We start from the raw sequence: 14748 nt of genomic DNA on the forward strand, positions 1-14748 counted from the left end.
CAAAGCATACTTCAAATGCCACATTTCATGGGATTCACACCTGAAGCGAATGCGAGGCTATAGATTGAGCCTCTGGAGATATAGGAGAGAATTCCAGACTAACCCCAGGCAACCTATGGCTTATCTAATTTTCATTGATTGCATTACATTTAAAATTAGTTTGTATTTCATCATCTTTGAAAGATAGTAATTTTGCCAAGAGGAAAACTTGTATTAAATAGTCAAAGGTCATTTCTGGGCCTTCAAGTTCATGATTGCAGAGTTCAACACAATGGGACCTTTCTACACCTGCTGAATTTACATATAGTTCTTGATCATTTTGGTTCATAAACTTGATGATACTGCATTCACACCATTGCATGAGATGCCCCTCTTTTAAATCTCTTTACAGAATCTATATATTACTCATCTGATATAAAATAAAAATAATAAAACTTAAAAAAAAAAGTTCCATCTACAAGTTCATCATAACCATGAGGCTTAACTTAAAGTATGATACTACCTAGAAAACATAAATCAAAAAGGAGAAGGAAAGAAAAAGAAAAGGAAACAAAAAAAAGTAGAAACAGTAAGTAGATGCATAAAAGTAACATTTAAAATAGACTGGAGTTGACCTCATAGATCATAAATACGGTTTTCTTCTCCAAAGACGAGTTGTTGGGTTTTGTTGTTGCTGTTGCTGGTTTCTCAGTGACAGTTAGTAATTAAAGCTCACCCACACACAGAAAACTAATGAAAACTAAAGTGTAAGCTAAAATTTTTCCTTGTGTTCCCTAGTACATACAGGGCCCTGAGTTTGAGTCCAGAAGGACAAAAGTCAGGGATAAATCTCTTATCACCTCATTAGTTTAATTGTCAAATTCCCATGTGAGGGTACTGTGTGTGTGTGTGTGTGTGTGTGTGTGTGTGTGTGTGTGTGTATGTGTGTAAATGTGAATGTGACATGGTCCATGTATAAGAGGACAATTTTTGGAGTAGGTTCCCTCCAGCCATGTAAGTACTAGAGATTCATGTCAGGCCATCAGTCCTGGTGGCCACAATTATACCCATTGAGCCATTCTCCTGCCCCCAATTTTAAATTTTGTTATTTAATGTATGGTAAGTTCAGCACTACCTTCAATACATCCGTAAACCTAATAACTCTTGTGATCCAAACTAAATCTTGGTGGGAATATCTGAGAGAAGCTGGAAGAGAATACAAGGGAATAGATAAAAACACGATACATATATGCAATTCTCCAAGAATAAATTTATTTTTTAAAAAGAAGAAAAGGAGCTGGAGTTATAGCTCAGCCATTAAAGACTAGGCTCACAACCAAAAAGAAGAAAAGAAAGAAAAAATGTTGGCCAGGTATTATCTTTCTGGTCCTGATGCTATTTGTTTTCTTTGTTTTTGTTTTGTTTTGTTTTGTTTTGTTTTTTTCTTTAAATTTAGTAAGCTCTTAGGACTTTTCAGCCTGCCTAACTATTAGACTTGGGATCCATTTTCAAATGATTCATTCATAGCTGTAGTAAAATTCTGATTTGTTTGTTACTTTGTAGGCATGAAGGACTAACAGTTGTCAAGCTGTTTCTGTGGATGTAAGAGCCATACCCAAACACAGAGTATAAAACTGAGCCCAATTACCCAGAAGACCTAAAATTGTCATGGAAAGTTTTCAGGTTTAGAATTCAAGGGACAACACAGAGATGGGTTGTTGTTTTTAGGAAAGACTTACTATTTGAAGTGATGTTAACATCATAGCCAGGCTGACAGACAACAATGTGACAGAGGCTCTAAGAAGAAAGAACCGGGCCCAAGTTCAGACACAAGTGGCTCGGTGATGTCCCTTCTTATAGCATTTATTTATTTATTTATTTATGTATTTATTTATTTATTATTTATTTATTTTTAGAGGAAGGGAGGAGTTTATATCATGTGATTGACAGGTAACCCAGTACATGCTGACAGTCGGGTTGTCTCTGGTCCTTAGATGATAGGGTTGAAGGGAGGAAGTCTGTAGCCTGGGGCCTGCTAACTGAATCACCCACAAGACTGAGGAGAGTGAGAATCAAGTTAATGGGAGCACCTTATAAAATGATGTGACCTTGACTACAATAATCATGTTAAGTTATGGATGTTTTTAGTCAATAGTTCAAAGATCTCTGTAGGTAGAAAACATGTAAATAGCTCATGTGAAGACATCAGGACTACAAACTTACACTCTGATTTTGACGGTTTTTAGAAATTAACATGTGTGTTCACCATACATTCTTCTGCCCAAAGCTAAGAGTTATTAATTAATGAACATATTCTTACTGGTCAGTTAGCCTACAGCTCATGCCCAAGAGTTAATAGAGTTCTATAAATCTTCAGCTAATTTATCCTTCCTGTCATCTGAAGCAATATCAGGAGTCATTTCTAGAAAGAAAAATTGCTCCCCACCCCAAAATTTATTTATTTAATTGTTTGTTCTTGCATTGCCTGAGGATATGCTGCAGAACCTTCATGCCCCAACCCCAACTCCATCACTAGGTGGAAAGAAATAGACATTCATTCTTTTATCAATAAAAAGAGAAACTCTCTCTGTGTTAGGAAAAAACCCCACCCCAGTAAATGGATAATTTTGGCCAGTCTAAGTTTAATTAGGAGAAGAATAGCACTACGTCCACTGACCCTTAGTGCCATCAAAGGAAGAGAAGGCAGAAGGTGGAAACTCAGAAGTGAAGAGGACAAATCTCCATCCCCTTTGTAGAATTTTCAGGGATTGGAGGTGAAGAGGACACAGCTGCATTTCTTAACTTTTGAATGAATAGCAATTATGCCAAGAGCCTTCATTTTAGATTGTCAGCATGAGTCTATGTCATACCCATCCTGACACTCCCAAACTGGAGATTTTAAAGGCCTCCTGCCTTTGTCATTGAGACACCTGTCACCAGCTACACTGAATCAGCATCTCTAGATGCTGGGAAATACATATTCAACATGATTTTGTGTAAGACACAACAGTAGGGAAGCTGGAATTCTTCACAATCCTTTAAGGAAAATTTAAGCGTGAAAGTGAAATTGAAGTTGTAAAGACACTTTCTGCCCTATAAATGAAACCGACTCCATTTTCACTTGTCTATAATTGAAATCACCAGGGTCAAGTTAACAATATTAATTTCTGCAGATATTTTAAAAGGAGATTGATCTTTTTTTAAAAATGACAGGAAAGAAGTCTCAGGAGAGAAAGACAGGCATCTTCATGGAACTATAGCCATTAAAGTATATTGTTACAGTTAGAAATATTTCTCTAGACTTTGTCTTTATTTTACGATTGAATAACAATTATTTCTAAGTGTGCAAGGATCTATCCATCACACACCTATTCTTTAGGAAGCGTGGTGAGGAAATAGAGACAGACTTGTCAGAACCTAAAGGACGTGTTGATATTCTCTATATGCTAAGCACCATTTTCAGATGCATTTCTTATTCATTCTCGCCCTCTTCTTCCTTGTGCTCCCACTTAGGATCACATCTACCAGTCGATTGAAAAGCAGTGTTCATTTCCCGCTTACTCAACTATATCAAGATATTCAATTTATGATTTCTGAATTCAAAAGAGAGGCATCCCCCAGAACTCCAAGTGACATTTATAAGAACTTGGAATTTTATAGTTCACTAGCTTAAATATCTTTCTAAAGAAAGGCTAATGATTTTTTATACCTTATTAGTTATTTCATGACACACATAAATGCACTCAATATGAAAAATACTGATTTTATCTACCTTATAGAGTAACATATTTAAAATATGTCCTACAGTATTTGCCTGTACATGAAGCTCTATATCAAATCTACTGACAAGATTTTATTCATTAACAGTAAGTCCTAGCCAATCTGCCTTAAGATTAAGGCCAATAAATGTTACTATATAAATTCAGTTTTCGTCCATTTTCATCTGTCTATATCAACAAGCTACTTATTAAAAAATTAGATTACTGGTTGGTACTTGTTTTACTTTTTCAATAGACTCTATTAATTAAAGACAATTGTTCCAGTGGAAACATCATCCCAATCCCTCCCTGGCATCCATATACCCAAAGAGTCTGGAATATTATGGTGCAAAACTCCCTCCCTAATCTCTCTCTCTCTAAACCCTGCTGCATCTCAGAAAGTCCAGCAAATGATGCTCCCTCCTCCAGAGATGCTCAAGACCACTCCCACAGGGTATTTAAACTATCCCTAAGAAAACAGACTCACAATTTTCCAGTCTCTTTCTCATCTCCTCTCTTGATGGGCTTAGGGAGGGGTGGTGGAAAGCCATCTGGGCTTTTCTAATTTGGTTTGATTTGGTCTGATTTGGATTATTGTGTCTTTGGAGAGGATTACTGGGGTTCCTAAACTTTTCAACAATAATATAACTAATGTCCAGTTCAGTACCTGTGAAATGACAGACTTGACATATTCTGATATTTACTGTTTAGTTCTGTGCAGGGTGTAGATCAGGCATTTGATGCTAACATTTCTCAAAGGGGTCAAATTCTCCAGTTGGAATGCTGCCTCACCCCCACCTGCCAAAGCATAGTAGGTGAGAAGTAGTCTGTAAAGGAACAGAGCAACCACTTCTCAGGACCATTGCAAGTAATTTATGAAAGTTATCTTAAATTTCATTTAATGACCAACACAAAGCTACATTGAAAAAAAAAAAGTACCGATTTAAGAGGAAATGATTAAAACCTCAGCTTGGCTTTAATGTTAATGAATTCTGAGCCAAGAAATTAAAATGCTCCGTGTTGATACAAAAATCAACATAAACCTTCCATAAGGAGTCCTCTGAGGAAAACCTGCTAGGCTCATCCTCCAGGTGACAAAGTTGAAGAGCAGAAAATGTACGGCACTGGCATGATTAAAACAAGACAACTGAAAATCCACTTACTTAGCACAAATCAGTATCTTTTCTGAACTTTTCACTCCCTTACTTTAGTGCGAAAATGACATTCTGTACTGTGCTTGCACACCAATGACATATTTTTTACTTTTAATGTATGTTAACAAAACTATGGTGTCCCCCTTCCTGTGAGATGTTAATGTCCTGATCCCCCAAATCTGTGACTACATGACCACAGATGGAGGAAAGCTGGTTTCTTCAATGATGACTAAGGTTAGGTATGACAATGATCTTGTACTATGTAATAAATACACTATACAGAATATACCAGTATGAAAAGACTCCACATCTCTGTTCCGGGTTTGCTGCTGAGGTCTATGATTACACTGCAGGAGTCAACGATCTCTCCTCCACTGGTTCTGATGATGAAGAAATGGGGCCCTGAGTCAAGGAATTACAGATATCAGCATCAACAAACTGGAAAGGTCTAGGAAACTGGTTCTTCCTTAGAGTTTCTGGAAGACTGCTTTGCTCTGCTCTCTTGACTATATGTAAGGTACTGGGGAGGGACTACTAGCCTACAGAAGCATAGGTTAACATAGTAGAATTAAGTCACTATATTTTGGGCAGGTTTCAGAGTATTGGGAAATATTTACAGGATTTGTTTTTCCTGTGGTCTTGGCTGCAATGAAACTACTAGCTTATAACATCATACTTGGACCCAATACTCCCACTGAGAACATAGGGGCTGAGTATCTAGTTTGGCTGTCTGTGTAGCATTCTTTGGCACTCCATGGAGGTAACTTCTCCTCTCTAACAATACCATCCCCAGGATGTCCTATAAATTGGAATTAATAGAAAGCTTGTTCTCAGTGTATCTACTTAGATATAATTAGTGAGTAGGGCAAGAAAATCAGTGTAACAGTTTTAGCTGCTTTACCTTCGAGTTAGAACAACTTTCTGCTTTATTCCTTTGGAAAGGTCTCTACAATTCTATTTTAAAATCTGAAGGATCATAAAACATTTAAAACATCTCTATGAAAAGGTTTCCAAGTTCCCCAAAGCTAAGAAGGTCAATAAGGAATTATCATTTAGTATTTGCTAAATGCCCACAGTCTGAAAACTATCTTACTGGACAAAGAAGGGAGACAAACACACTAAGGAAATTACAAGCAGTTTCTTTAAAGAAAAGAACCTGTAGGTCCTCAGAAGCAATAATTCCAATTGATCAGATGAAATGAGTCTGCAACCTGATTACAACTGTGAGGCATGATGAAAAGACAGATAATCTCTGTGCCTGGTTAAATGTCAGGGTCTATGATTAGACTACAGGAGCCAAAGATCTGAACTATTGTCTGATCATTCTGAAAAGAAGTGCATTGGGATATATACTTCAGTAATAGTCTTGCAAATTCTGTCACGTTTTCCCATCCTGTACTTACAGCTAATTTCTGGACTGTTCTGGGATACTGATAATGAAAGTTTGGTGCTTCATATCATAGGAAAGACAATCATTAGCAAATTATTGTAATTACCAATAATTAGCAATTAGCTTTGTACAGCAGCCACCTAATGAAAGGGACAAAAGTGTGTGTGTTATCGTGCATACATGGGTATGTATATGTGCATACACATGCTTCTTTCATTCCTTCATAAGGCTTAGAAGAACACTGTGTTATTAAAGAGCCATACAGAGGGCAAATTATGCAATGACACCATAAGGTAGAATATGATTAAGATCAAGTTGCAGGCACAAACAAAGTGCTATATCTTTTGCTTCCCACTATTAGAAGAAAAGTTAGCCTGTAAAATTGCCATTTACTAATTATAAAGCCTTGTTTTGAGTTACATAACTTGCCTAAACTCAAAAACCTTTAAAGTTTAAACAAGACAAAAATTCTCAAAATTTAATGAACTTTTGGCTTGACTTTAAAGGAACTCCCACTTCGGTGTGGTGACATGTTAGAGAAGGATCTGAATCACAGGAATTAATTTGAGACTCATGCCATTCCCTATCCAGCAGAGAAATCGGCCATTTCAAGCTACGGCGGTCCTTTGTGCTGATGCCAGACTGCAAAGGCTCCACCGTGCACTGCTCATATCCACTCACAGACCACATATCCACTACTAAAAGAAATAGCCTTTCTTTAATTTAATATTAAGTCAGATTATCTTTATGATAAAAAGTTAATATATCTACATATGCACGTATATAATCAGATTAATATACTGCATGTGTAGTTTATACATTTGCAATTTACCTGATAAATGTGTAAAGTTTAGCTGTTCCTACACACATACACACAAACACACACTCACAATTGTTAATGGTGTGGTAATATCCATGTTAATTTTTTTAATTGTAGCAACCACGCTACTGACCATATACACCCTGTAATATCACGAAGTATGTATGTGTAAATGAATTTGACTTCCGAAGAATAACTATTTCTGAGCTTTCTTAATTCACCTACCAATAAAATGTCATGATTGAAAAAGGAATAGAATCATAAAATGAATGTATCCACTTAAAACTTCCTCCATGGGATTGTAGCCTAGAGAATTTGTGGACAGACAGACAGACAGACAGACACACACACACACACACACACACACACACACACACACACACACACACCAACACACCACCTGGGTAAAAGCAGCATTGAAACTGTGAACTCTGGAAGGACAGACAATAGAACTTCAGCTTGTCAGAGAGGTCATCATTTTCAAGAGTAAGTACGGGGCAACTCTCTAGATGGAAAAACTTCAAAAGTAAAGATCACGAACAACAAAGCTAAAGGAAAGGAAATGGTAACCATACCTCTGTTATGGGAATATTGGAGTGCTTTTGAAAGAAATGGAGAATCCCTTGAATCCCAGTGAACTTAGTTTGGGGTACTAAGGTACTAGAAAATTTTACAACCACCAAATCCACCTTAAGACAATAAAGTTCTTTTTACATGAATTTAAGGACTGAAATTCAGAAACCACAAAAGGTGAATTTTCCCAAGTTTATTACAGATTCCTAAGTGGGAACTGAATGAGGGAAAGAGAGCAGGGGCCCTGGTCAGGAGAGTGATCACAGGAGAGCATGGAATACTTCATCCCGGGGCTTTTTGAAACACTTATGGAGCTAAATGGGATGTGGCATGGGGGGTGGGATCAGATGATCAGTACGGTAGGAGTGACATGGTGGTATCAAGTAGCCTCCTCTTAGTTTTCAGCATGTCTTCCTATAGCCTCTACTCAAGGGCCTTATTTAGGAGGATTGATGGAAGGAAACCAGGAACCAGAACTCTTCCCTGTCTTTCTTGGCCCCTAGCAAGGACATTGTCAATTCTGCTACTTTGAGGTCCCTGCCCTGCCTGATGAGTTTCTGTATCTTGTTCTCAACACTTCCATTGCTCTTAAAATATGAGGGACGTCCTTGGATAGGGCAATCATTAGGAGGCCCATATTCACAAGAATGTATTTTTTCTAAAGTTGTAACATCTCTGACCACATATACTTATACAGTGGAGCATCGGCCTATAATAGAATGCCATAAAAAAATGATTTCTATTCATTCATTTCCTGGACCTGAAAAGCTGTTAATCCTCTAAGCAGGAACAAACACAGACCCCAAAACGACCTGTGTAGAGACACACAGATCTAGCAAAACATTCTGGGAAGGACATGGAAAGAGACCCTTAAGCTTAAATGTCCATATAGCAAATAGAATAGGAGATGCATACTCCTGAAATCTCAAGTTAAAATGAGGATCATGACCTCTCTGGTTTCCATGGCCAAGACCCAGAGTGGATTATCAGTTTGAAATAATTAGCTAGAAGACTTTTTTTTTTTTTTTTTTTTTTTTAATTTTTGGGATACTTCATTTCTTGTCATACCCAGTAACACCATTTAGTAGGTCTTCTCGTAATTAAAATTAGACTATGCAACTGGCATTAACTCGTTTAAAGGATAATCCAATAAGGGAAACAAAGTGTTTCCTTCTAGGACTTAAAATAGACTCTTAAAGTCAAACTAGAGAATAGCTTTGAAATACCCCAAATTTGATTGCATGCATTGGTTTTCTTACTAAAATTGTTTCTGGTCCTAAATGTCTCTAAAATTAAAATTGACACCACAAAGGAAAGACATGATTTAGTTTTCCCACCCACAAGGATATGAAGTAAATACAGACAGGGAGAAGGAGTACCGGTGTGGGGAGAGCAGAACCATAATTTCCTTTTACAGATCTTGAAGTATTTTGCCTTAGCAGAAGCCAGTCAAGTGTGGCGGTAGATTACGAATGATCCCATTCTTTTATCGTATTGATAGGTTTTCCCCTTGAACTATAGCTTGTTGTTGCTTGTTTCTTTGATAATATCTGTGTTTTGCTTTTGTTTTCTGATCAGTTTTTGGGGAATCTCCAAACAGGGTATGTCAAAGGGAGAAGAGCTGCAGTGTTTTTGTTTTTTTTTAATAATGTGAGTACTAATATAAATATGTGTATTTCTCATTGTTGCTTTCATAAATTTTAATGCAACGATGAGACCATTGCAACTGTGAAGTGTTATGAGGTATGGAGCTTGCCCATTACTTTCTTCTTGCCTCGAGGTACACAATTCACTTCTCAGGTTGTTGAGAAAAATGAAACATCCTTTTAATTCACTGTAATTCTTCAGACCTATTTAAAAAATGGAGCCAACTTATAACACAATTGAAAATGACTCCATGAATAAAATGTTCTGCTGGCTCTGCTTCGTGGGCGTTCTAAGACTATAGTGTACTTCAGAGGTGACTTACTTCCACAAGAGGATGATGGTATGATCTTGTTAGGAACCCAAGACTCTCTCTTGTTGATTTTGGCTTTGCTGATGTTTTTATCTCTCTGTCATGGATATTTTTCTCCCTGAGTTTTTGTTTCATGTTTAGACTGACTTAACCTCCCTCTTGTCACTCTACCATGAACACCTATGATCAGCTCTTGGGCCTACCTGCTTCCTGATGTTAAGGAATTAGAAAAAATGTATCTTCTCTAGAAACCACTGCAAGCTGTCCAACAATTCTCTTCTCACATCTCATCAGGCCAGGTGGCAATCACAAGCTACTACTCCTGCATGAGGGCCCCAAGGAAGAGCCTTCCTTGAAGGCAAAGTCTGAAGCAGAACCCAATTATCTAGAGATGAACCTAGTTGTCTTCAAAAATGCTTCATGGGCATGTGATATGTTAAGCAAAATGGATTTTGAGAAAGAACCACAAAGACTACTATTGTGGATTTTGTTTCGAAAGTCTTGTATCTACACATCATTGCTTTCCACTTCAGTAAGAATACAAGTGAAAATATCTCATAGTGTCATATAAGGACTATGTAAGAGCTTAGTGATTTTAATATCCAGGATAATTTTCATAGAATAAACAATAGAATATATGGTGAGTATAATGAAGCATAAATCAGATTTTATTATTTCATAAATGATCTTAAGTTTGAACCTGGATCTAGGATATTTGGGATTTTTGTTCATAGGATTTACTTACTTTATTCCACAAAATGAATAAGAAATATGCTTTACAAATGGTAGAGAAGAAAGAGTTAAAAATACAAGTCATCCTAAAGAACTGTAATATATCCATAGTTTTACTTTGTAATGATGTATTTACATTTATAAGTAATTCCACACTGTATGTATGTACAGTGTGTGCCTACCTAGTGCATGCAAAAGTCAGGAGAGGACATCAGATGCCTGTAACTGTAGTTATGGATATAAGTCATATAAGTTATGGTTATAAGTCACACTGTAGATGCTGAAACTGAACGTGTGTACTTTGTAAAAGCAACGTGTTCTCTGAATCATGAAGCCATCACTCCACTCTCTGATATTTCATTGATGAGAATGAATTTACTTCTGTTACTATCACCAGAAATATCAGGATATAATCTATCAAAAGAGAGCATACTGTGCCGGGATTGAGATGATAAAATCCAAGGTAAACCTTAGTGGGTGTGTTCCTTTAGAATGGATGTTATAGCCAGGCATTGGTGGCATGTGCCTTTAATCCCAGCATTTGGGAGGCAGAGATAAGAGGATCTCTGAGAGTTTGAGGCCAGCCTGGTCTACTGAGTAAGTTCTAGGATGGTTACGGCTATTACACAGAGAAACACTGTCTCAAACAACCAAACAAGGAGAGAGAAGGAATGGATATTATTAGAAGGAATGGAAAATGAGAGACGCAAGGTTAACTCTAACATGGTTTTGTTCAGATGCTTATGATTCATTTATGTGGTGTGAGCAATACAAAACAAGCAGAAATTGAACAACTTGTCCTGGACAAAATGTATAAGAGGCTTAACAGAGATATTATAAAGACCATTGTCAATATGAATCTGGAAAATCTGAAACTAGAAACATGCAATTGAAAATTACTTCCATTAGAATTCACATTTGACAACACAGGGGAGGGTCTTCTAGTAAGAAAACATACCAAAAAAAAAAAAAAAAAAAAAAAAGAAGAAGAAGAAGAAAGAAAAAAAGAAAGAAAAGAAAAGAAAAAAGTGGGGTACTCAGGAATGAGTCTGATTCCTTGCATGATTTGAATATTTGTACAAGAAGTACCTAAGGAGGATCAACAAGGCCACTACTGAAGTCAGGAGGCAATCAGGAGTGTATGAGTCAGAGCACGAATGTACAAATGCAATTAAAAAAGGAAGATAAACACAACTAACTTCTGTAGACAAGACGCAGACTTGAAGGCAATAACTATTAACTACTCCAAGAATAGCGTGGAAAAGTGGGAAGAAATATTAGAGGACTGGCAAGAAAATGAAAAGGTGAGTTTGGCCATGCATATGGATAATTATTTTTGAGAAGTTTCAAGATTTAAAAAACAAAACAAACAAACAAACAAAAACCAGAGAAGTTGTATGGTGGTAGGCACGAAAAGTGAAAGATAATATATCACAATATATTTTTCTGCTCAGGACAATCATCCAAATACTAACAGAGAAATCAATACTAAAGGCAATAAAGGATATAGTCACTGGATAGAAATTGCTGAGACCTAGATCCTTGTTCCAAAAGGTATGCACTTGATCACATGGCTATTTTAAAATAATTGAATTACATTGTTCCTAAAACATTTGATTTGTGCAGTCAAATTTCTGAACCAAATTTCATGTTGGATGAATTTTATTTCCTCTGACTCTGTAACTGATAATTAAGGAGTGAACTTTTAAAAGATCACCAAATTTTTAACATTCTAAAGTACAGAAAATTGAGGGCCTGACATCTGAACTGTGGCTATACCCAGTTAATCAACCCACATCATTAGTTGATGCACAATTGTATGCCCCCAAATAAAAAAGCTTAATGCTTGCCTTTCCCTACAATCCTCACATGTACAAATGGATAATGAAACATATCGTCTTCCTATCCAATAGTCAAGTGAAAAGAGACTCCTTCCAGAATGGGGAGCTGGTACCTCATTTCCTGGATGAGTTTCAGATGAATTTCAACTCACCATCATCTGTGACCTCTGTTAGTATATGGGAAAGAGAACTGCCCAAAAAAGAGAGTGAAGAAATGAATCAATCCTACAGGGTGCATGTCCATGGCTTGATCTTGTAGCAATGCAACAGTTTTCTCTACATTAATTTTCTATGGATATTACAGGTTTGGTTGACTACTTTGGCACCCCCAATCTTTAAGGAATAACTACTGAGTGAAGAAAAGTAGTGGCAACAGACCAGTGACCTTGTTGCTGTGGAAAACAAGAAGAACGGGCTGTGAGAAGCAGAGGTAGGAAAAAAACCAGTGATTTCCTAACTCTATGATGTGAGGTGGAAAGGACTGCATTGAACCAGTGTTCTTGGAAAACAATACTTCATGAGGGCATCCACAGCTGCCATTTGTTTCATATGTGCACTTTTCCAGTGGTCACAAGCATCTTGGAGGTTACTGTCTGAGTCTTCTATTCTTCCTCATATCACTTGGTGGAGAAGTGTGAATTCATTAGGAAGAGAGAGGAAGCAACCCGCTGTCGTGCAAATACATGGCTCTCTTCCTTTCTGGGACCAGAAGGTGATGAAATTGAAGTTTAAGAATGGATAAGGCCATACTACTTTGTAATGACTGAAAGTGGCAGGAAAGCTTTGGCATTTCCCAGGATGTCAGCAGGATTGGGAAGAGGAAATCAAGGAGACATGGCTGTAAGAAATGGTTGGAGAAAGCTGAGGCAACAAGAGTGAGCATACCAACACTTAATATTGCCCAATTATTATAATATAAATACATTATTTATAGCTATAGCTACTTTTCCATTCCCTGTCATAACTGCAAACTGCATTTTTTGCTTGGGGACTTAAAGGTATGTGTAGTTTATTTTCTGAGATCATCAATTTAGTGTCTATATGACTTGTGAGAGTTAAAGGTGATTGGCAATGAACTCTGAACTACAAATACCTAATATTCCTTAGTAGCATATAATATATTCAACGGCTAGAAACAATAGTGTCTAACCTAGAAAGATCTCATACATTAGAAATCTACATTTTCATCGTGCCCTGGAGGGGATTAAACACATGTGTAGGTTTATCTGTTTTACTTCTCAAATGCAGAAGGGCAAGTCAAGTAGGTAAATGGCCTGTATAGATCTCTCCAAGAAAAACTGAAATGATCAAGTTTAGGCAGCTAATCTAGCACTGGATCAAAACCCCTCAGGGAAATATTTATGTTTTACCAGTTTACTCAGAGAAACAGCTCTAGGGATCTGCAGATATCCGCTGTGATTTTGACTGAAGGAAATGCTGAAGCCAGAGCTGAAACTCCTGATTTAATCATAAAGCAATTCAGCCTTTAGCAAGGCTATCTCCTAAGAAATCAATAGCTACACTTTCAGTTCTATTAAAGGATTTTTAAGCTTCTCCACCTAACCAAGATATTAATTTGTATATGTGTTATTGTCTGTCGTTCTGGTTGATATCTTGAAGTGTGGAGAGATAAATTCAATGATTCTGGTTGAAACACTTTCCCCCAAAGGATTTCCTCTGTCATTATCATCATTATTTTAATTATTTATTGATTCACATACCATTTTTCAAACACTGAAGTACTTTAACAAATTACCCACAACATTCAATGATAACATTTTACCTCAGCCTCCCAAACACAGTGTTCCAGTCACCTCCAGGTGACACAAAATGGCCCTCAAGAACAGCCATTCACATTAGATTTAAAAAAAAAAAAAAGCAGCAACAAAGAGATAAGCAAGCAAAAAAATCAAAGACACAGGTAGAGAATTAGCAAGTAAAATTCACTTTAATAAACATCTCTATCCTTAGGAATCGCAGAAATGTAAGTTAAAACAACTTTGAGATTTCATCTTACCTCAGCCAGAGTGATTAAAATCAAGAAATGCTGGTGAGGTTGTGTGCAAAAGGGAACCCTCATTCGCTCTTGAGAGAGCTGCAAATTGGTACATGTACATAGTAGAGTTCTACTAGGCAGCAAAGGAAGATTAAATCAGGAAATTTGTAGCTGATGCAACTGGAACTTATCACACTGAGTGAGGAGACCCAGACCCAGAAAAACAAACATCAAATGGTCTCTTTTGTTGTGGTTCCTGTTTCCAAATATTAAAATGGGAATATATAACTTGGAGTAATCAAAGAAAGCAGAAAACTAAAAAGGGAGCAAGTAAATGCAGGAAAGGAAGAGCTGTAGAGTAGGGGACAATAGGGCATAGATGCAATGAGAGAGAAAATGGGATAAATGGAGGGGTACCTGGGGAGAGAAAGAGGACAACTGTGCCGGAGATGCAAAGAGGGCAGATAAAGAACTCTGAGCACAACTGAAGAAGCCATAAGGAAAGACATTTTATGTTTTCTTCAAGAGCAACAAGGATGATTGAAGAA

At 37.0% G+C, this 14748-nt stretch overlaps 1 non-coding gene across 1 annotated transcript; it reads left to right on the forward strand.

The window, feature by feature from the left end:
* The first annotated feature begins 313 nt into the window (after positions 1–313).
* Positions 314–415, forward strand: LOC127227587 (small nucleolar RNA U13). Its single transcript, XR_007835003.1, has one exon. It is a non-coding gene; the product is annotated as a small nucleolar RNA U13 (small nucleolar RNA).
* Positions 416–14748: the final 14333 nt, after the last annotated feature.

This window comes from Phodopus roborovskii, unplaced genomic scaffold, assembly GCF_943737965.1.
Source record: "Phodopus roborovskii unplaced genomic scaffold, PHOROB, whole genome shotgun sequence".
NCBI lineage: Eukaryota > Metazoa > Chordata > Mammalia > Rodentia > Cricetidae > Phodopus > Phodopus roborovskii.